This window comes from Schistocerca piceifrons, chromosome X (assembly GCF_021461385.2).
Source record: "Schistocerca piceifrons isolate TAMUIC-IGC-003096 chromosome X, iqSchPice1.1, whole genome shotgun sequence".
NCBI lineage: Eukaryota > Metazoa > Arthropoda > Insecta > Orthoptera > Acrididae > Schistocerca > Schistocerca piceifrons.
Window position 1 is genome coordinate 844,390,760 of NC_060149.1, and position 23,523 is coordinate 844,414,282.

The following is a 23,523-nucleotide window of genomic DNA, read 5'->3' on the forward strand; positions in this document are numbered from 1 at the left end:
TGCTGAACAGTATATCGTTTTCGGCCAAACTTATAATGCTCAAAGCAGTGTAAAATCGGATAAATGTACGGGATTACACCTAGTAAAACTGGAAACAAACTATAGTGGGCATAAAACCCAAAAAAATGAAATCATTTTGTATGAGTACAGACAATTATAGAATATTGTTAACAATATTAACAAAATAATAGTAACGACTCGACTGGATAGCGGTGCCCGTTAGCCTGCCGTGCTCGGGATTCGGGGAGGTGCGCCAACCACAGATCGAAACCGCCCGGCAGATTAACGCCGAGGGCCGATTTGTCGGCTAGCCTGAATAAGATTTTTAGGCGGTTTCCCACATCCGACTACCGTCAATACCTAACTTGTACCCACTACCCGTTTTACTTACACGATTCGCTAACGTTTCGACAACGTTCCCACACTTTCAGATGGATAACACTAGACGCAGACAGATATGGTACAGAAATTCCATTCCGGGGAAGCACGGGTAGCATGCGGCCATCCTCTACGACTAACTTTGACAAATCCAGTACAGCATGCTTACCCGGTAAAGGGGTGGGATAAAATCCAGGAAAAAGAAAGAACTTTAGATAGCCGATAGTTTCTCGCTTTGTTTCTGCAGTTTTGTCTGCCGACAGCTTGAGAACTATCTCTTGTAACTTTTTTGTTATTACGATTGTAAAGTTTCATCGTGCAGGTCTTTTCTCACTTCATATCCGCTAGTGTTGCCTTCCTATTTTCTTTCTTTCAGGAACAATCAAGTTTTCAAGTATTTCCTCTGTTTCTCACAGATTTTTGTATTAGGATACCCTTTCACTGACAATTTAATCACATTTACATACAATTCGAAATTCCAGTGACCTGAATGTATGCAAATATATATCGAAATTACACAAATCGTATCACCTTAATGTGGAGGTAATAGTCATTGTAACTTAACTTTAAAGCGCACGAACGCACAGAAATTCACTCTGATAACGAATGCTGTAAAATTACAGGGCAATTACAAAGTCAGCCGTGAAGTTGTTGAAACCCACTTGACTGATCGAGTGAAGTACGTAAAAAATCTCAGTAGCTGTGATGCAGGGCACGCAAGCAAATATTCCTACAGCAAAAACTAAAAAAGGGTTCAGTAAGTGCTTCCTGTACGACAAAGGCTGGGCGCAGGGGAGCGTGTACACGAAAACTAATGATCACAAAAAGGCTCAAATAAATCGAGCTATAAGACAAATGTGTGCGTCACCGCACGGCAGAAGACCGGTTGCAACGATTTTTAATAAATGTTTGCATTCTCCGGCGTGCTGAGTGAAAACAAAGGCGGCGATCGATGGTGGCGCGGTGCACGAGTGGCAATTAGGAAAGCGGCTCGTGACCGCCACTCGTTGCCAGCGCTATGATTAATCGACTGCGCCGCGGGCCAAAATGTCCGGCCGACTGTTAGGTAACGGCGAGTTCTCGCGCCTGATCGATTACCACGGCCGTGCCTGCCTCCGCTCTCCAGATTGCCATCAGTTGTAGTGACGCGCATTTGCCCGTGGCAAGTTTCTCCGTCCCTGAGTGGCGCGCTACCGCACGCGAAACCGCTTGTCGACTGTACCCTCGCACGCATCTACTTTGTCACTGTTAATGCGGCGGTAAACCGTTGCGTAATTACGTATTGCGTCACTGATGTAGTGTAAATGGGCTGATTGTTAGGATTCTGATTTTACTTGTGAAGAGGTTTTTGCAGAAAGAATCAAGGTGAGTCAGATATGTTACATGAGATCACTGATTAAGTACGGTACCCCAGATTTGATAGATTTTGTTTAAATAAACTATTGAAGAAAGTATAAGAGCAGAAGGGAACACATAATATACTACTTGCTTTCTCAAAAGGCAAACCTTTGGGCTCGCGCTTTCTTCTGTCTTTGAATCCAGTAGAAATAATCATTCTGGATTGGCCGGAAGTCTCAAATAAACAAAATGAACAAATGTTTTTTCTCTTTTGTACGTCGGGGTCCACAGCCGCTGTGAATTTTTTGAAGGAGGTGATCTGGCTGCGTAGGTTATTGTTTTACTTTGTCATAAGCACCTTATTTCATAAATAGCTGATACCTGGCAATGCCCAGGTTTGTACTTATTCCATTAACCTGTCTCCTCCGTCCTCCTTTTTTTGTCCATCTTCTCTGTCCTCCATTCCGTCCATCTCTTTCTCCCCCCTTTCCCAGTCGATCACTGCCCCTTTCTCTGTTATTTCCTCCTTCCAGCCTTTTCGTCCAGTTCCTCCTCCACCCTCTCTCAGTCCATCTCCTCCACTCTTTCTCTCTGTCCATCTCCTTCTCTTCCCTTTCTCAGTCCATTTCCCCCTCCACTTACTTTTCCTTCTCATCCTCCATCATATCTATGTCCATGCCCTTCTTCCCCCTATCCGTCTGTCTGCCTGTCAATCTCTTCCTCCCCCCCTTCTGCCTCCACGTTATCGCCCCCACCTGCACATCTTACATCCACGGTATTTATTTCCAGAAAGTAATACTGGGTGTCTAGGTTATAGGTGCACAAAATAATTTGTTTCGATTTCAGTATCTGTTACGGCTTATAACTTTATTTGTCCCACATTGTTCAGAGGGGCTGAAACACTCGTATGCATGTTAGTAAAGTTCAGTACTGGCACCATTTGTAGCTCGACAGTTATCGAAATGGTCCACCACATCTCGCCACATGTTCGTAAGCATGACAGGTATTATAATCTCTACTATGGCGTAGTTCCATTGTTTCACATCTGACAAATCTCGAACTTTTATTCTGTTATCAATGTCCTTGATAAACCCCCATGCACCGAAATCCAGCAGAGTCAGATCGGGAGACCGAGGGCACCTAGCGAAGGGGCCCCCAGCCCCTTTCGGATTCAACGTCCAGCAAACGCCTTCTCTATTAGAGAAATGTGGTAACATCCTCATGATGTTGAGGGGAGGGGGGGGGGGGAGGGGAAAGGGGACCATCCTGCAGGGGAATGTCATCGAGAGGCATCTGGGGAACTACGTAGTTTGCCAACATGTCGAGGTAGATGTGCTTTGTCACTGGCGCGCATGCGCCACGTGACTCAGTGCAGTTCTTGAAATGGTATCACATGTTGGAGAGTGTCTTTATCGATTTCGCATTTACTCAGCAACATAAAACGTCGAGTTTCAGTTACAAGGCTTTATCTGTTGGTTGGCTGATTCGAGGGAGGGACGAAATAGCGAGGCCATCGGTCCCGTCGGGTTAGGAAAGGATGGGGAAGGATGTCGGCCGTGCCGTTTCGAAGGAACCATCCCGGAATTTGCCTGAAGTGATTTAGGGATATCACGGAAAGCCTAAATCAGGATGGCTGGACGTGGGTTTGAACCATCGTCCTCCCGAATGCGAGTCCAGTGTGCTAACTAGTGCGCCACCGCGCTCGGTACGCTTACATCCCTCTAGCCTGGACACCGAGTATGTGTGCCAAGTTTAGTTGGTATCGAATCACGGGTTATAGGAGGAGCGTTTTACCTGCGGATTTGCCAGAGTATGCATATATCGCTCATATTTAACATTTTTAACAGGTATTTGTACATATATTTCACCTGTATCTCTAGTGAATTTCGTCCCGTAGTGTCGTTTTCACACAGATCAATCTCTGTAACGCCATATCTCCTTAACTATAGGTCGTACAATGGTATCATTTTGCAGGCACATTTAGTGGGATATGTGAATACTGTCTGCAAAATGTGTCGTAAAGCAGTAATAAATTAAATCGTCGTGCCTGATGCGGCAGTTTTATTGCATGAACAGATAAAATGTAGTAAGTGATAAACCCTTTTCCTTCCATCATTTGTAAGAAAAGGTTTGGTAAAGGTTTGACATTATATGTAAAGTTTGTTGGAAGTCACTAAGTGCTTTCATTCTCGAATACTGTGTGAACTAAGTCTGCCAATTTGTACGTCGTGAGCTACATGACTTCTTCACCCGCCCCTTTGATACGTAAGTGGTTCTTATATCGACAGCGATTATCTCCAGACAGCAAGTGATACGTGTACCAAGTTTGTTTGAAATCAGTCCAGTGGTTTAGGAACATACATACATAGATACATGTATGTAATACACGAGGTTTAGCAAATAGCTAACGTCGCCCATTGAGAATTATCAAGCTGTATCACATTAAAATTATTTAGATAGCTTAATACACTCCACACATCTGTGTGAGGGAAACAACACAGGATGGCGTCGCTAAAATGGGTTTAGCCTATCCATAAAAGGGCCGAGCACACCTATTTCAGACAGGAATCCATTTGTAAAACGGAAAACATACAACCTTTATGCAGGATTTGTCACTGTGCCAGCGTACAAGACACCGAAATACATGTGCGTGATTATTAAAATCAAAACACAGATGACGTGATCAGAGTCTTAAAATCGAAGGTTGGAATATATAAGTTTTCAAGCGTTTTGATTATTTACTCTTGTATTTCATATTTTTGTGTTAATAATCTGTAAAAAGAAATGGCGTGTGACTAGGGCCTCCCGTGGGGTAGACCGTTCACCGGGTGCAAGTCTTTCGATTTGATGCCACTTCGGCGACTTGCGCGTCGATGGGGATGAAATCATGATGATTAGGACAACACAATACCCCATCCCTGAGCGGAGAAAATCTCCGACCCATCCGGAAATCGAACCCGGGCCCATAGGATTGACATTCTGTCCAGTTGACCGCTCAGCTGCCGGGGCGGACAATAATCCGTATAAAACTAGAAATAGCTGGATACTTTTGAAACAACAGCTGCTCATAACTTTTCGTACTTCGTGAGCAACTCACAGCTTCAGTCTGCTAGCACCTCAACACACTTTCCATAGTCGACAGAAGATTTCCTGTGTACATACACAGTTGTTGTCAGCTGTGAAACTGCCACATCAGCGTACATTCTGTGAAAGGGAGCATTTTTTTCTATTTATTTATTTAACCTGGTAAGATCTACTTACGATGTACAGCATAGTATAGTTTTATGAAAAATAACAGAAGGAAGTACTGGCTCTAGTGTAGACAGTATTCTACTCACTTGAGTAACGACTCCGATGAGACATCTCATCAGCGTAACCAAATACTGACTCACCTCGCAGTATGAAGAACTGACAGGGTTCCTAGTATTGCCAACAAAAACAACGGTCAGCAATTTGTGGAAACCATTGTGGTTTCAGGGGACAGAAATAACAACAATTCAACCTCCAACTGTAAGTGCAGAATTTCAAATGTCGTCGTTACTCGTAGTTACATTTATGTACAAAGAAAGAGTAAAAGTAGAATGCAACCAGATATATACGAGTTAATAAATAACATTTCGTTCACACACTAAATTCCACGAACTGCCTCCCGACGAACCATAGGGACACAATTCATTTGCAGGATTGTATCTGTGATTTATTTTTTGCTCTAGAAGGTATTACAAGATGATCTATTTCATTTATGCTTCAGATAAACATCCTAGCTATAGGGAAGCTGTTACCAATGAGTACTTACAATCTTTCATACCTGTAGTTCTTAAAACAATAATTTTATACCGAGTGTTCCGTAATTACGAAAATAAAAATTGCTACATGGGTTCTGCAGTTAAAGATTAAGCCATAAACAGAACAATGCCAATAATTGTACGTACAGTACGTACAGTAACTGCCGATGACACGGAGAGTAGGTATTAGAGAGAGTGTCACTAATGACGACATCGATAAGTCATGGACATCCCGCTTCCCATTCGGTTACCCGCCAGTCACCACCCCACCACTCCCTCTCTGAGAGAGACCACTTGTCCCGTGTGTGGCTGTAAATACAAATGTCGGCGTGAAATTCAAAATTTTACAGCGAAACTAAAAAAAAGCAGTCCAACAGCATCATTGTGGAAGGGAGGTTGTTGTTGTCATAAGTATAAATCGGTGGGATATTCAGAATGGTGCATTGTGATGGATACTGGCACAGTCTTGCTACGATGTCAGAATACAAGATGGCGATGCAAGATGGCTGACCTGGATAAAATATGGCTGACGCAAAATGACAGATCTGGAATTCTGGTGTATTCTTAGTATGGCATCACAACCCGAGTCTTGAAATACTGGTATAATCTTGCTGTGATCTCAGAATACAAGATGGCTATGCAACATGGCCGATCTGGAATACTGGCCCAGAGCTGGAATAGTGGCCCACGTTCTATGACATCAGAATGCAAGATGGCCCACCTGGAATGCTGGTCTGGAGCTGGAATACTGGTGCTGATTCTATGATGCCACAGTCCTGCTCAGACCAATTGTGCTATTTACAATAGTGTGGAGTTCCAGCACATGCTCCAGACTTGAGACAGTGCGACAGTATAACATTATATTTTGTGTGCAGTAGCAAGACTGCCGGCTGACAGGTGTTAAATTAGAGCCAAAGTAAGCACCTGTGAATGAATAGTAGCTTTGAGGAAACACATGTCAGCAGACTGACTTGGACCTGCACACAGAACTATGACGTCATAGAGCCTATCACTGTAACTTAAGTCCGACCATATGTTGGAACTCGACACTATTATACACTCCTGGAAATTGAAATAAGAACACCGTGAATTCATTGTCCCAGGAAGGGGAAACTTTATTGACACATTCCTGGGGTCAGATACATCACATGATCACACTGATAGAACCACAGGCACATAGACACAGGCAACAGAGCATGCACAATGTCGGCACTAGTACAGTGTATATCCACCTTTCGCAGCAATGCAGGCTGCTATTCTCCCATGGAGACGATCGTCGAGATGCTGGATGTAGTCCTGTGGAACGGCTTGCCATGCCATTTCCACCTCGCGCCTCAGTTGGACCAGCGTTCGTGCTGGACGTGCAGACCGCGTGAGACGACGCTTCATCCAGTCCCAAACATGCTCAATGGGGGACAGATCCGGAGATCTTGCTGGCAAGGGTAGTTGACTTACACCTTCTAGAGCACGTTGGGTGGCACGGGATACATGCGGACGTGCATTGTCCTGTTGGAACAGCAAGTTCCCTTGCCGGTCTAGGAATGGTAGAACGATGGGTTCGATGACGGTTTGGATGTACCGTGCACTATTCAGTGTCCCCTCGACGATCACCAGTGGTGTACGGCCAGTCTAGGAGATCGCTCCCCACACCATGATGCCGGGTGTTGGCCCTGTGTGCCTCGGTCGTATGCAGTCCTGATTGTGGCGCTCACCTGCACGGCGCCAAACACGCATACGACCATCATTGGCACCAAGGCAGAAGCGACTCTCATCGCTGAAGACGACACGTCTCCATTCGTCCCTCCATTCACGCCTGTCGCGACACCACTGGAGGCGGGCTGCACGATGTTGGGGCGTGAGCGGAAGACGGCCTAACGGTGTGCGGGACCGTAGCCCAGCTTCATGGAGACGGTTGCGAATGGTTCTCGCCGATACCCCAGGAGCAACAGTGTCCCTAATTTGCTGGGAAGTGGCGGTGCGGTCCCCTACGGCACTGCGTAGGATCCTACGGTCTTGGCGTGCATCCGTGCGTCGCTGCGGTCCGGTCCCAGGTCGACGGGCACGTGCACCTTCCGCCGACCACTGGCGACAACATCGATGTACTGTGGAGACCTCACGCACCACGTGTTGAGCAATTCGGCGGTACGTCCACCCGGCCTCCCGCATGCCCACTATACGCCCTCGCTCAAAGTCCGTCAACTGCACATGCGGTTCACGTCCACGCTGTCGCGGCATGCTACCAGTGTTAAAGACTGCGATGGAGCTCCGTATGCCACGGCAAACTGGCTGACACTGACGGCGGCGGTGCACAAATGCTGCGCAGCTAGCGCCATTCGACGGCCAACACCGCGGTTCCTGGTGTGTCCGCTGTGCCGTGCGTGTGATCATTGCTTGTACAGCCCTCTCGCAGTGTCCGGAGCAAGTATGGTGGGTCTGACACACCGGTGTCAATGTGTTCTTTTTTCCATTTCCAGGAGTGTAAATAGCACAATTGGTCTGAGCAGGAATGTGACATCATAGAACCAGGGCCAGTATTCTAGTTCTGGACCAGTACTACAGGTCGTCCATCTTGCATCTCCATCTTGTATTCTGATGTCATAGAGCCAAGGCCAGTATTCCACCTCAGGGCCAGTATTCCATGTCGGACGTTTTATGTTGCCATCTCGTATGCTGACATCATACCAAGACTGTGCCAGTACTCCAAGTCAAGCATGAGAATGCACCATTTTGAATTTCCCACCCATTTATACTTAGGACAACACTACCTTGCTTCCATCATAGCGCAACTGGGCTGTTTTTTTTATTTCTGTCCAGAATTTTGAGTTTCCCACCAAAATTTGAATTCTAGCGATTTTACACATAGGGCGATTGGTCTTTCTCAGAGAGGTACAGGGTGGTGGGAGAAGGATGGGAGTGGAGGGGGAGAGGGAACACCCACGACTCATCAGTGAGACACCCTGGGCCAGATCTCCTGTAGAATACTTACTATGGAGCATAACCAACTGGAAGAATACGATATTGCATTGCCTGTGTTATTCCGAATTCCGATGCAATGATCCTTTGTACATGCATGCATGTCCGAAGGAACATGCACTGCTCCGACTACAGCCTCTACGAAACACATGAAATGCATTCGCATTTGCGAATGTTGATAACCACCAGTTGTATAATGGAATGACGACAACGAAACTATGTGCTGGACAGGGACTCGAACCCGAATATCCCACAATCTCCAGCGGTTACCTTACCATCTGGCTATCCGACCAATACCCACAGCCAGACCCAAACTTCCATATGTCGTCAACCATATGTCTACAGCCTATACTCGTTCATCCATTTTCCACACCCCCGGACAGTTGAGACATTTTGCTTGAGACTCGCTTGCCCGGTGCTTGCAGATAAATACGATAATGCAATGCCTGTGTTATTCCTAATTGCCATGCAGTGTTCTTTGGACATGCCGCAACTACAAATTTCATGCGTCTCATAACTGCTGTAGTCGCCGCAATGCCTGTTTCTTCGGGCGTGCATGCATTCACCGTAATTCGGAACAATACAGGCATTCCATTATAGTATTTATCCGTCGACACCGGGCAAGCGACTTCGAAATAAAATGTCTCCGCTGTACGGGAAGATACGAATGTATGAATTCTCCGCCCTGTGAACTTTCCGCCCCACTAGAAATCTGCGAACTCTCAGCCTGTACCTGCGTCCATTGTGTCCCGTCCTACCTGCAGCCGGACCGTCCCAATCACCTTGCTCTACCTCTTAAGTAGACTCTGCCGAACTTTGCCCGCACAGTCCCGTCTGCCTGTTAGTATCCCTCAAGTTTTCGTAAACTTCACATCGTGCCACTTGGATATTACCACCCTCAGTAGTTGTGATATAGAAGCTTCAACGACAATTCGTGGTAATCCTAGTTGCCACTGTTGTTGTTGTGGTCTTCAGTCTTGAGACTGGTTTGATGCATCTCTCCATGCTACTCTATCCTCTGCAAGCCTTTTCCTCTCCCAGTACCTACTGCAACCTACATCCTTCTGAATCTGCTTAGTGTATTCATCTCTTGGTCTCCCTCTACGATTTTTACCCTCCACGCTGCCCTCCAATACTAAATTGGTGATCCCTTGATGCCTCAGAACATGTCCTACCAACTGATCCCTTCTTCTGGTCAAGTTGTGCCACAAACTTCTCTTCTCGCCAATCCTATTCAATACTTCCTCATTAGTTATCTGATCTACCCATCTAATCTTCAGCATTCTTCTGTAGCACCACATTTCGAAAGCTTCTATTCTCTTCTTGTCTAAACTATTTATCGTCCATGTTTCACTTCCATACATGGCTACACTCCATACAAATCCATTCAGAAACGACTTCCTGACACTTAAATCTATGCTCGATGTTAACAAATTTCTCTTCTTCAGAAACGCTTTCCTTGCCATTGCCAGTCTACATTTTATATCCTCTCTACTTCGACCATCATCAGTTATTTTGCTCCCCAAATAGCAAAACTCCTTTACTACTTTAAGTGTCTCATTTCCTAATCTAATTCCCTCAGCATCACCCGACTTAATTACACTACATTCCATTACCCTTGTTTTGCTTTTGTTGATGTTCATCTTATATCCTCCTTTCAAGACACTGTCCATTCCATTCAACTGCTCTTCCAAGTCCTTTGCTCTCTCTGACAGAATTACAATGTCATCGGCGAACCTCAAAGTTTTTATTTCTTCTCCATGAATTTTAATACCTACTCCGAATTTTTATTTTGTTTCCTTTACTGCTTGCTCAATATACAGATTGAACAACATCGGGGAGAGGCTACAGCCCTGTCTCACTTCTTTCCCAACCACTGCTTCTCTTTCATGTCCCTCGACTCTTATAACTGCCATCTGGTTTCTGTACAAATTGTAAACAGCCTTTCGCTCCCTGTATTTTACCCCTGCCACCTTTAGAATTTGAAAGAGGGTATTCCAGTCAACATTGTCAAAAGCTTTCTCTAAGTCTACAAATGCTAGAAACGTAGGTTTGCCTTTCCTTAATCTTTCTTCTAAGAAGGTCAGTATTGCCTCACGTGTTCCAGTGATTCTACGGAATCCAAACTGATCTTCCCCGAGGTTGGCTTCTACTAGTTGCCACTATGAAGGTTATTCTTACACAGCGAAGAAAACGAAGGAAGATGAGACTGTGATTTGGCGCTGTTCAAAACAGTAACAGAAGCGTTACTGAGTAAAGTTTAAAACCAAGGATTCTACAGTGCTCTTTCCGCACGAGCATCAATGTGGAGCTCCGGATGATCCAAGGGTGGAAGTGCAGAGGACTCTGAACCAGGCAAAGAGGAGCTAGGTAGCTTTCATAATCGAGGGTACAACTTTGTGACAGAAATGCCTGAGCTGCGAACAACGATGAGCAAGTTATACAAACAAAGGGCAAAGTCGCAGGGAACTGAGAGGGATCCAGAGACAAGAGAAGAGATTGAACTTAAAGCAGAGCTATTAACTATGAATGATGGCAGCTGTTTCCTGTTAAGCGACGACAAATCAGGAGACAGGATAAAAAGCTATTTAAATATTAAGTTACTGAATGACTTGGCCATATTTGCCGTGATCAATTTCGAGCTCACACAAAACTGTATTAATTTCCTATTTTTGTTACCTACACGTCGAATATTTTGTTCTACTTCAGACTGATATTTACGCAGTGGTTCAGCTATGTATTTCGGCATCCAACGCGAGCTTCTGTCATCCTCACCAATTGCCATCCTCACAAAATCATTTATTTATTTACTAATTCCGATAGGACCATTCTTCCGTTTGAGGTGCTGTCTAGGTAAGGTATTTCTGTTTACAGTTAGACTTGTTCCTAAGAATTTAAGGTTTAAAAATTCAACCACGCTTGAAAACTTTTAACAAATTCATATGCGTTGTTCAATCTCGTGCCTGTGGTAAAAAGACTATAACAAGAATAATACAAACTGTGATTTTTAGTTAAATGTGCCATCCAAGTTCTGAAAACATCCCCACGCTGTGGCTGATATAGAAGGAGTCAGACGTTAACTATTACTTAACGCTTTTTTTATCTCATTGTCTGTTAAACAAAAACGTATAAGTAATGTTTGTTTTTAAATTTTTTGTCACTTACAATTTTGATGATTCAACTGTTAGATTTGCAAGACAGTTAAAAGTCACTGACAGATGTCAGAAAAGAAAAGAAAATATTACTACTACTTTCATTGGATTCTTCTTAATTTGCTCTTTCTTCAACTAATACATTGTCTTATTTTGCATGACAGTTATGTGCAAGATTTTCTACGTTTTCTTTAAGTCCTTCAGTTTTATCAAGAACCATCTCCTTAATAGGTTCTTAATTTTTGCTAGTCTCGACAATTTTTTGATCATCAACAAATGCACTTTTGAACTATAATATTTTCGCGCCTTCTTTCATTTACTTTGGGTCAAGTGCTTCTCTGACGTAAGTTAACAAATTTCAGCATTGAACTAGCCAACAAATGGCCCTTCGAAAACCTGACCACAATTTACTTGTTTATTTATTTATTTATTTTGTACTTCACTTGCGCAACGTCCCTGTGTATGTGTTCTAAACCAAATTTTCTGCGTAAATTAATAGAATCTTTTTTTTTACCTTTAATCAGTTAACACTCTCTACGTAAAAACGTATACATATCAGAACTAATAACACTGAAACTGCTACATGCAACATATAGTATGGCTAGTACGGTACGGCTTGAGCATATTAGCTCGCGTCCGCAGGGGATTAGTGGACCCTTCCTCGACCTTTTCTGGGCGGAAATTTCACAGGGTGGAAAATTCACAGGTCGGAGAATACGCGACACCGGAAGATACACAAATGGATGATGAGTACAGGTTGTAGCAGCACGGTTGACGACGTATTGAAGTTTGGGTCTGGCCGTGGGCCGTGCTCGGGTAGCCAAATGCAGTGGAGGACTGGCCCTTATCAAAGTTCTAGTATTGTGAATTGGCAGGAGCCAATTCACGGGGTTTGGAGGAAGCCGAAAGGCACGCGTTTAAGCTCACGCAGGCTGGCGTGAGGTCTGGAACAGGTAAAGTAATTATACTATCAAGAAAAGTACGTAGCTGCTGGAATACTTAACTTTAATCCATAATTGGTGAACATCGGTCTGACGGTACATGCATCACAATATAAATAGCAATTGATAATGGCGCCTTGCTAGGTCGTAGCAAATGACGTAGCTGAAGGCTATGCTAACTATCGTCTCGGCAAATGAGAGCGTAATTTGTCAGTGAACCATTGCTAGCAAAATCGGCTGTACAACTGGGGCGAGTGCTAGGACGTCTCTCTAGACCTGCCGTGTGGCGGCGTTCGGTCTGCAATCACTGATAGTGGCGACATGCGGGTCCGACGTATACTACCGGACCGCGGCCGATTTAAAGGCTACCACCTAGCAAGTGTGGTGTCTGGCGGTGACACCACATCTAGAACATGCAATAGCCCTTTACCTCAACACTATGATCAAGATGTGGACTCGCCTTCGGCACAGCTGCACTGGTCTCCTCACTGATGAACCGGCGCCTCCATCCTGCCTGCCCCTATTTCACTCGCTCGCATCGCGCCTGCGCTCTCCTACATCAAAACATTATTGCTCGATTATAACCTTGTGCACATTAGTCTCTCCTGTACCACGGCTCCTACAGCTTGTGATGTGTACGTCCAGCTGATGAAGAATCGTCCTCGGAACGTGTTTGAAAGACGCCAGCCGGCAGTGGCATGGCCAGCAGTGTGACGAGCGGTCCGCAAGCGATGTTTTAAGATGGGGATCCGCGCCACCCGGTGCCTCATCATCATCACATTGCTCTAGCTGACTCCTCATTGTGCACGCAGTGTCGTGTGGCAGTCACGGTGTAACGTGGACCTCCTGCTGATGTGTGGCTTCTAATTCATGAAAATGCTTGCCTTCTATCACCTGGTGCCATCCCACACAATCGCGTCCGGAATGATCCTTCGCCCGGTTAAGACCTACTTTCCCCAATGAAAGACACGCTCGATTAACTGGATGAGATGACTTTCTGTGCACTACCTTTCTCGGGGCGCTTTCAAAGAGGCGCTTGACATTTGGACCTACTTACAGAAACGACACGATCAACTGCAGTACATTTCCAGATAACGACAGATCTGTGCTAATTACTTAAACTGTGTATTCAAGGTTTCCCCCACGCAGCTGCCGGCCGGTGTGGCCGAGCGGTTCTAGGCGCTTCAGTCTGGAACCGCGCGACTGCTACGGTCGCAAAAAATGGTTCAAATGGCTCTGAGCACTATGCGACTTAACTTCTGAGGTCATCAGTCGCCTAGAACTTAGAACTAATTAAACCTAACTAACCTAAGGACATCACACACATCCATGCCTGAGGCAGGATTCGAACCTGCGACCGTAGCGGTCGCTCGGTTCCAGACGGTAGCGCCCAGAACCGCACCGCCACTCCGGCCGGCGCTACGGTCGCAGGTTCGAATCCTGCCTCGGGCATGGATGTGTGTCATGTCCTTAGGTTAGTTAGGTCTAAGTAGTTCTAAGTTCTAGGGGACTGATGACATCAGATGTTAAGTCCCATAGTGTTCAGAGCCCACGAAGCTGGGTAGTATTAGGTACGAGAAGTTTATTTTGATGGACACTGATTTAAATCTCGACACGGACCATTGAACAAGACTGTATTCCGAGAAGACATATCCTATTTCCCACTATGGAGAGTTGGGACCCGACAGCGTTTATTTTCAGTGTTTTCGAGTGGTCGTCGTTCTTATATTGTACTACCAGCAGGACAATCTCTGTTTGATAGTACAATGTTTTGTATTGTTTCTTAATAAAACACTTTACTATAAAAATGCAAATCGTCATAGTTTGGTAATTGGAGAGTCTCTGGTTCAAATCTTCTAAATATCAAATTTTTCTTTTTATTTTCATTTAAATTGCATATTTTTGTCGGATGGAAATTATAATAAACAAATATTTAAAAATGCAGTTAAGGCTACGGGAAACAAATGATAAGGATACCGCTCGCAATATGCGGAGAATAGGGTTCGAATCCTGGGCCGGCACAAATTTTCGTTGTTGTCATTCCATTATACAGCTGATGGTTGTCCATTTTCGACGTTTCATGTACTTCATATCGGCTGAAGTCGCAGCAGTTCCTGTTCCTTCAGATTGAAGAGTTTTTAGCAAACAGAACACAGCATGTTATTATCAATGGAGAGACGTCTACAGACGTTAAAGTAACCTCTGGCGTGCCACAGGGGAGTGTTATGGGACCATTGCTTTTCACAATATATATAAATGACCTAGTAGATAGTGTCGGAAGTTCCATGCGGCTTTTCGCGGATGATGCTGTAGTATACAGAGAAGTTGCAGCATTAGAAAATTGTAGCGAAATGCAGGAAGATCTGCAGCGGATAGGCACTTGGTGCAGGGAGTGGCAACTGACCCTTAACATAGACAAATGTAATGTATTGCGAATACATAGAAAGAAGGATCCTTTATTGTATGATTATATGATAGCGGAACAAACACTGGTAGCAGTTACTTCTGTAAAATATCTGGGAGTATGCGTGCGGAACGATTTGAAGTAGAATGATCATATAAAATTAATTGTTGGTAAGGCGGGTACCAGGTTGAGATTCATTGGGAGAGTCCTTAGAAAATGTAGTCCATCAACAGAGGAGGTGGCTTACAAAACACTCGTTCGACCTATACTTGAGTATTGCTCATCAGTGTGGGATCCGTACCAGATCGGTCTGACGTAGGAGATAGAGAAGATCCAAAGAAGAGCGGCGCGTTTCGTCACAGGGTTATTTGGTAACCGTGATAGTGTTACGGAGATATTTAATAAACTCAAGTGGCAGACTCTGCAAGAGAGGCGCTCTGCATCGCGGTGTAGCTTGCTCGCCAGGTTTCGAGAGGGTGCGTTTCTGGATGAGGTATCGAATATATTGCTTCCCCCTACTTATACCTCCCGAGGAGATCACGAATGTAAAATTAGAGAGATTAGAGCGCGCACGGAGGCTTTCAGACAGTCGTTCTTCCCGCGAACCATACGCGACTGGAACAGGAAAGGGAGGTAATGACAGTGGCACGTAAAGTGCCCTCCGCCACACACCGTTGGGTGGCTTGCGGAGTATAAATGTAGATGTAGATGTAGATGCATTGCATCGTAATTCGGCATAACACAGGCACTGCAATATTGTATTTATCCGCCGACACCGGCCAAGCGTCGTTCAAGCATAACGTCTTCCCTATACGGGAATATACTGTACATAACGAATGTACGAGTACAGGTTGTAGACACATGGTTGATAAGATATGGAAGTTTTGGTAGGGCAGTGGGTCATGCTCAGATAGCAAAATGGTAAGGCAACTGCTCGCTATTAAGGGGAAATCTGTGTTCGAGTCCCAGTCAGGCACAAATTTTAGTTATTGTCATTTCATTATACAGCTGATGGTAATCCACAAACACGAATAAATTTCATGTGAATAGTAAGAATCATCAGATGATGCCACTGTCTTCACATCCATCTTGATGAAAGCTGGTGCGAATAAGTCACTTGGTTTTGCTCTACATTGATACCGAACTTCACAACGACCTGCTACTTACACGAAAGTGATGGTACACAGTAATAATAAAAGTGTACAGTGTCTAGAGCAAACCAAGACTGATTGGGAAAATCACAGACACTGGAATAAAGCACCAATCGCACAGCGTGGCGGCTGCATTTACGTGTACTGAGCAATACCGGGACATCGTTGGAATGAAACAGTTACGCACTTGCACGGTGTTTGAATTCAGGGAAGCAAAGCGTAGAAATCGGAGTCCAGAGGAATACAGCAGAGCCTGCGTCAGACAAGATGAGTTGGTACTCGGAGTAGTTGCTTAGACGAAACGAGCGAAATAACAAGATTGGTTTCCAGCTGTTGTAGACCTTGATTACGAGTCAGTGATGAGAGGCAGTTCGAGTGGTGGTGACCACTGGTGGGCGAGTTCCTTGACACTGTTTTACAAGAGGGAGTTAATGGTCAAAATAGACTGTCTGTGCTGGATGGGCGTCACATGTTTGTTTATAAATCAGCCGCCAACCACGTAAAGAATAGCTCAGTGACGTCGTCGTGCTGGGTGTAGGATTCTAAAATGTTGAGTTTCTTGGAGATAGGCAATGCGCAGATAAAAGTGGTCGTAGCGCCATCTGCTTACATCGCAAGCTATAGTCATTCTTCGCGGTGCTCAGTTGTGCTACAGTAATGAATTTGGTGCTTCTGTGTGTTCTTTATTTTATTGTTAGCTTTTTATCTGTCATACTTTTCAAAGGTTACACAAGAATGTGAGGATTTAATTATTTTGCATTCGAGTGTTCCACAAGAGAGCCCAGGAGACGAGGTCGTTCATACCCGCGGGCAATGGGTCGCGGCCGCCCCACCTAGCTCTCAGGAAACGAAAAACTCATGGCATATCTACATTTACATCTACATCTACATGGATACTCTGCAAATCACATTTAAGTGCCTGGCAGAGGGTTCATCAAACCACCTTCACAATTCTCTATTATTGCAATCTCGTATAGCGCACGGAAAGACTGAACACCTATATGTTTCCGTACGAGCTCTGATTTCCCTTGTTTTATCGTGGTAATCGTTCTGCCCTATGTAGGTTGGTGTCAACAAAACATTTTCGCATTCGGAGGACAAATTTGGTGATTGGAATTTCGTGAGAAGTTTCTGTCGCAACGAAAAACACCTTTCTTTCAATGATGTCCAGCCCAAATTCTGTATCATTTCTGTGAAACTCTCCCATATTTCGCGATAATACAAAACGTGCTGCCTTTATTTGAACTTTTTCGATGTGCTCCGTCAGTCCTACCTGGTAAGGATCCCACACCGCGCAGCAGCAGTCTACAAGAGGACGGACAAGCGTAGTTCAGGCATTCTCCTTAGTAGGTCTGTTGTAAGTAGGCTGTCTAGGTTTTTATGTTGGTAACGCCGTGTAGCGCTCTATATGAAAATCACTGACTGTGCTGTGTGCAGCCTGTGGCTGGTTTGCATTGTTGGAATTTGCTATTGTAGTGTTGGGCAGTTGGCTGTTAACAGCGCGTAGCGTTGCGCAGTTGGAGGTGAGCCGCCAGCAGTGGTGAATGTTGGGAGAGAGATGGCAGAATTTTAAGAGCGGACGATCTGAACGTGTGCGCGGCAGAAAGAGTAAATTTGTAACACTGGATATCATGAACTGATATAAAATGACTTTTGAACACTATTAAGGTAAATACATTGTTTGCTCTTTCAAAATCTTTCATTTGCTAACTATGCCTATCAGTAGTTAAGATCTTTTATTCAGCTGGCAGTATTGGCGCACGCTGTATTGCAGTAGTTTTGAGTAACGAAGATTTTCTGTGAGGTAAGTCATTCATGAAAGGTATAGGTTATTGTTAGTCAGGGCCATTCTTTTGCAGGGAGTTTTGAAAGTCAGATTACGTTGCGCTAAAAATATTGTGTGTCAGTTTAACCACAGTCATTTATAATTTTTCTAAGGGGACGTTTCATACTCTTACATTTTCTAAGTGTCCTGCCAATAAAACGTAGTCTTTGGTTAGCCTCCCCCACAACATTTTGTATGTGTTCATTCCAATTTAAGTTGTTCGTAATTGTAATACCTAGGTATTTAGTTGAATTTACGGCTTTTAGATTAGACTTATTTATCGTGTAACCGAAGTTTAACGAGTTCCTTTTCGCACTCATGTGGATGACCTCACACTTTGCGTTATTTAGGGTCAACTGCCACTTTTCGCACCATTCAGATATTTTTTCTAAATCGTTTTGCAGTTTGTTTTCATCTTCTGGTGACTTTATTAGTTGATAAACGACAGCGTCATCTGCAAACAACCGAAGACGGCTGCTCAGATTGTCTCCCAAATCGTTTGTATAGATAAGGAACAGCAAAGGGCCTATAACACTACCTTGGGGAACGCCTGAAATCACTTCTGTTTTACTCGATGACTTTCCAGCAATTACTACGAACTGTGACCTCCCTGACAGGAAATCACAAATCCAGCCACAGAGTCAGGTGATTTTCTTTCAAGAAATTGATTTAAAACTCGGTATTATGCAGGTTCATAACAAGGTCTTTCTTATGGGTGCTTAAAGTCACTATTCTTCTTCGGAAGTTTTAAAAACACTGTGTGCTCCCAGGTCTTACCCTCTCCCCACCCCCTCACCTTCCCCACAAACTATTGTATGGTACCATGACAAAGACAAAATGAACATTGTGAATAAATATTACCATGATTACATTTAGATGACTACTGTGCAATCGATACTTAAATTTTTGGCAGATGGGACCTAGAACCACTTTCAGACACTCCTCTCTCGGAAAATTAACACGTAATCTTTCCGCGCGAGCTCTGAAATCTCCTATATTTTTACTGTGCCCCATTCTCCCTGTGTGTGGGGTTTAAGAAATATTTTACGTTCGGAAGAGAAATTGGTGACTGATATTTGATGAAAGAGTCCCACCGCAACGAAATTGTATTATTTACTGCCACCTCAGCTGGTTTATAATGTCCGTGACGTTCGCTACCTTATTTCGCAATAATGCAAAACGAGTTACCCGTCTGTGAACTTTCTCGACGTCCACCTTTAATACTACCTGGTAAGGATCCCAGACAGCGCAGCAGTACTCCGGAAAAGAACAGACAAGGGTAATGTCTTCTACATCTACATCTACATGATTACTCTGCAATTCACATTTAAGTGGTTGGCAGAGGGTTCATCGAACCACAATCATACTATCTCTCTACCATTCCACTCCCGAACAGCGCGCGGGAAAAACGAACCTAAATCTTTCTGTTCGAGCTCTGATTTCTCTTATTTTATTTTGATGATCATTTCTACCTATGCAGAAAGGCTCAACAAAATATTTTCGCATTCGGAAGAGAAAGTTGGTGACTGAAATTTTGTAAGTAGATCGTGCCGCGACGGAAAACGTCTTTGTTTTAATGACTTCCACCCCAACTCGCGTATCATATCTGCCACACTCTCTCCCCTATTACGTGATAACACAAAACGAGCTGCCCTTTTTTGCACCCTTTCGATGTCCTCCGTCAATCCCACCTGGTAAGGATCCCACACCGCGCAGCAGTATTCTAACAGAGGACGAACGAGTGTAGTGTAAGCTGTCTCTTTAGTGGACTTGTTGCATCTTCTAAGTGTCCTGCTAATGAAACGCAACCTTTGGCTCGCCTTCCTCACAATATTATCTATGTGGTCTTTCCAACTGAAGTTGTTCTTAATTTTAACACCCAGGTACTTAGTTGAATTGACAGCCTTGAGAATTGTACTATTTATCGAGTAATCGAATTCCAACGGATTTCTGTTGGAACTCATGTGGAGCACCTCACACTTTTCGTTATTTAGCGTCAACTGCCGCCTGCCACACCATACAGCAATCTTTTCTAAATCGCTTTGCAACTGATACTGGTCTTCGGATGACCTTACTAGACGGTAAGTTACAGCATCATCTGCGAACAACCTAAGAGAACTGCTCAGATTGTCACCCAGGTCATTTACATAGATCAGAAACAGCAGAGGTCCCAGGACGCTTCCCTGGGGAACACCTGATATCACTTCAATTTTACTCGATGATTTGCCGTCTATTACTACGAACTGCGAGCTTCCTGACAGGAAATAACGAATCCAGTCGCACAACTGAGACGATACCCCATAGGCCCGCAGCTTGATTAGAAGTCGCTTGTGAGGAACGATGTCAAAAGCTTTCCGGAAATCTAGAAATACGGAATCAACTTGAGATCCCCTGTCGATAGCGGTCATTACTTCGTGCGAATAAAGAGCTAGCTGCGTTGCACAAGAACGATGTTTTCTGAAACCATGCTGATTACGTATCAATAGATCGTTCCCTTCGAGGTGATTCATAATGTTTGAATACAATATATGCTCCAAAACCTTACTGCAAACCGACGTCAATGATATAGGTCTGTAGTTCGATGGATTACTCCTACTTCCCTTCTGAAACACTGGTGCGACCTACGCAATGTTCCAATCTGTAGGTACAGATCTATCGGTGAGCGAGCGGTTGTATATGATTGCTAAGTAGGGAGCTATTGTATCAGCGTAATCTGAAAGGAACCTAATCGGTATACAATCTGGACCTGAAGACTTGCCCGTATCAAGCGATTTGAGTTGCTTCGCAACCCCAGAGGTATCTACTTCTAAGGAACTCATGCTAGCAGCTGTTCGTGTTTCATATTCTGGAGTATTCCATTCGTCTTCCCTGGTGAAGGAATTTCGGAAAACTGCGTTCAATAACTCCGCTTTAGCTGCACAGTCGTCGGTAACAGTACCATCGGCAATGCGCAGAGAAGGTATTGACTGCGTCTTGCCGCTTGTGTACTTTACATACGACCAGAATTTCTTCGGATTTTCTACCAAATTTCGAGACAATATTTCGTTGTGGAACCTATTAAAGGCATCTCGCATTGAAGTCCGTGCCAAATTTCGCGCGTCTGTAAATTTTAGCCAATCTTCGGGATTTCGCGTTCTTCTGAACTTCGCATGCTTTTTCCGTTGCCTCTGCAACAGCGTTCGGACCTGTTTTGTGTACCATGGGGGATCAGTTCCATCTCTTACCAATTTATGAGGTATGAATCTCTCAATTGCTGTTGCTACTATATCTTTGAATTTGAGTCACATCTCGTCTACATTTGCATAGTCAGTTCGGAAGGAATGGTTATTGTCTCTTAGGAAGGCTTCTAGTGACACCCTATCCGCTTTTTTAAATAAAATTATTTTGCGTTTGTTTCTGGTGGATTTGGAAGAAACGGTATTGAGCCTAGCTACAACGACCTTGTGATCACTAATCCCTGTATCAGTCATGATGCTCTCTATTGGCTCTGGATTGTTTGTGGCTAAGAGGTCAAGTGTGTTTTCGCAACCATTTACAATTCGCGTGGGTTCGTGGAATAACTGCTCGAAATAGTTTTCGGAGAAAGCATTTAAGACAATCTCGGAAGATGTTTTCTGCCTACCACCGGTTTTGAACAAGTATTTTTGCCAACATATCGAGCGAAGGTTGAAGTCCCCACCAACTATAACCGTATGAGTGGGGTATTTATTTGCTACGAGACTCAAATTTTCTCTGAACTGTTCAGCAACTATATCATCGGAGTCTGGGGGTCGGTAGAAGGAGCCTATCATTAACTTAGTTCGGCTGTTAAGCATAACCTCCACCCATACCAATTCTCAAGGAGTATCTACTTCGACTTCACTACAAGATAAACCATTACTGACAGGCACAAACACTCCACCACCAATTCTGCCTAATCTATATTTCCTGAACACCGTCTGAGACTTCGTAAAAATTTCTGCGGAACTTATTTCAGGCTTTAGCCAGATTTCTGTACCTATAACGGTTTCAGCTTCCGTGCTTTCTATTAGCGCTTGAAGCTCAGGGACTTCCCCAGCACAACTACAACAGTTTACAACTACAATTCCGACTGTTCCCTGATCCAAGCACGTCCTGTATTTGCCACGCACCCTTTGAGATTGCAGCCCACCCCGTACTTTCCCGAGGCCTTCTAACCTAAAAAACCGCCCAGTCCACGCCACACAGCCTCCGCTACCCGTGTAGCCGCCAGCTGAGTGTAGTGAACTCGTGACCTATTCAGCGGAACCCGAAACCCCACCACCCTATGGCGCAAGTTAAGGAATTTGCAGCCAACACGGTCGCAAAACCGTCTGAGTCTCTGATTCAGGCCCTCCACCCGGCTCTGCACCAAAGGTCCGCAGTCGGTTCTTTCAACGATGCTGCAGATGGTGAGCTCTATCTTCATCTCGTAAGCAAGACCGGCAGCCTTCACCAAATCAGATGGCCGCTGGAATCCAGAGAGAATTTCCTCAGATCCAAAGCGACACACGTCATTAGTGCCGACATGTGCCACCACCAGCAGCTGGCTGCACCCTGTACTCTTCATGGCATCCGGAAGGTCCCTTTCCACATCAGGAATGACTCCACCCGGAATACACACGGAGTGCACACTGGATTTCTTCCCCTCCTTAGCCGCCATATCCCTAAGGGGCCCCATTACGCGCCTAACATTGGAGCTCCCAACTACCAATAAGCCCACCCTCTGCGATTGCCCGGACCTTGAAGGCTGAGAATCATCCTCTGAAACAGGGCAGGCAGCTGCATCTGGCTCAGCCAGAGACAGTACCTGAAACCTGTTTGTCAGACGCACCGGGGAGGCTTTCTGATCAGCCTCCGGGGACGTCTTTCGCTGCCTGCCACGCCTTGGAACGACCTCCCAATCAACCAATCTTCAGAAGATTTGTTACCGCTTCTAAGTTTTCTGCCAACAAAACGTACCCCATGGTTCGCTTTCTCCACAACATCTTCCTGTGTGGTAGTTACAGTTGAATTTGTTCATAATTTTAATTCCTCGAGATTTAACTGAATCAACAACTTTTAAATTTGTGTGGGCGGAACTTAACGGAATGTTTTGGTGTTCTTGTGGAGGACCCCACACTCTTTATTATTTTTAAATTGTAATTTTTCTCACCATGTGGATATCTTTCCTACTGCACATTTTTATAAGAACGTAAATACATCAAAAAGTTTGTTTCAACAATCATCTCTATTCAAGGTGAGAAGCAGCTTTGAATGCTATTTGGTACCTAGAAAGAAAACAAGATATAAATCAAAAAGTACATAAGTATGAAAAAAGCCTTCTAACTACTTCTTGATGTTATAATTAAATGTTTCCCTGAGACATTTAAGTCTCTTTTTATTATCTGGGATAATGATCGAAGCAGACAAAATGAACTAAAGTCTGTGCTGCGGCTGGGAGCCGAACCCGGCGTTTCTTGCTCGTTAGGCAGAAATTCTAATCATTACACTAGCACAGCACATTGGTCAACATGTTTAGGTAAGTCATCCAGCAATCTTGACTAATGTGCTGTGGTAGTGTAATGGTTAGAATTTCT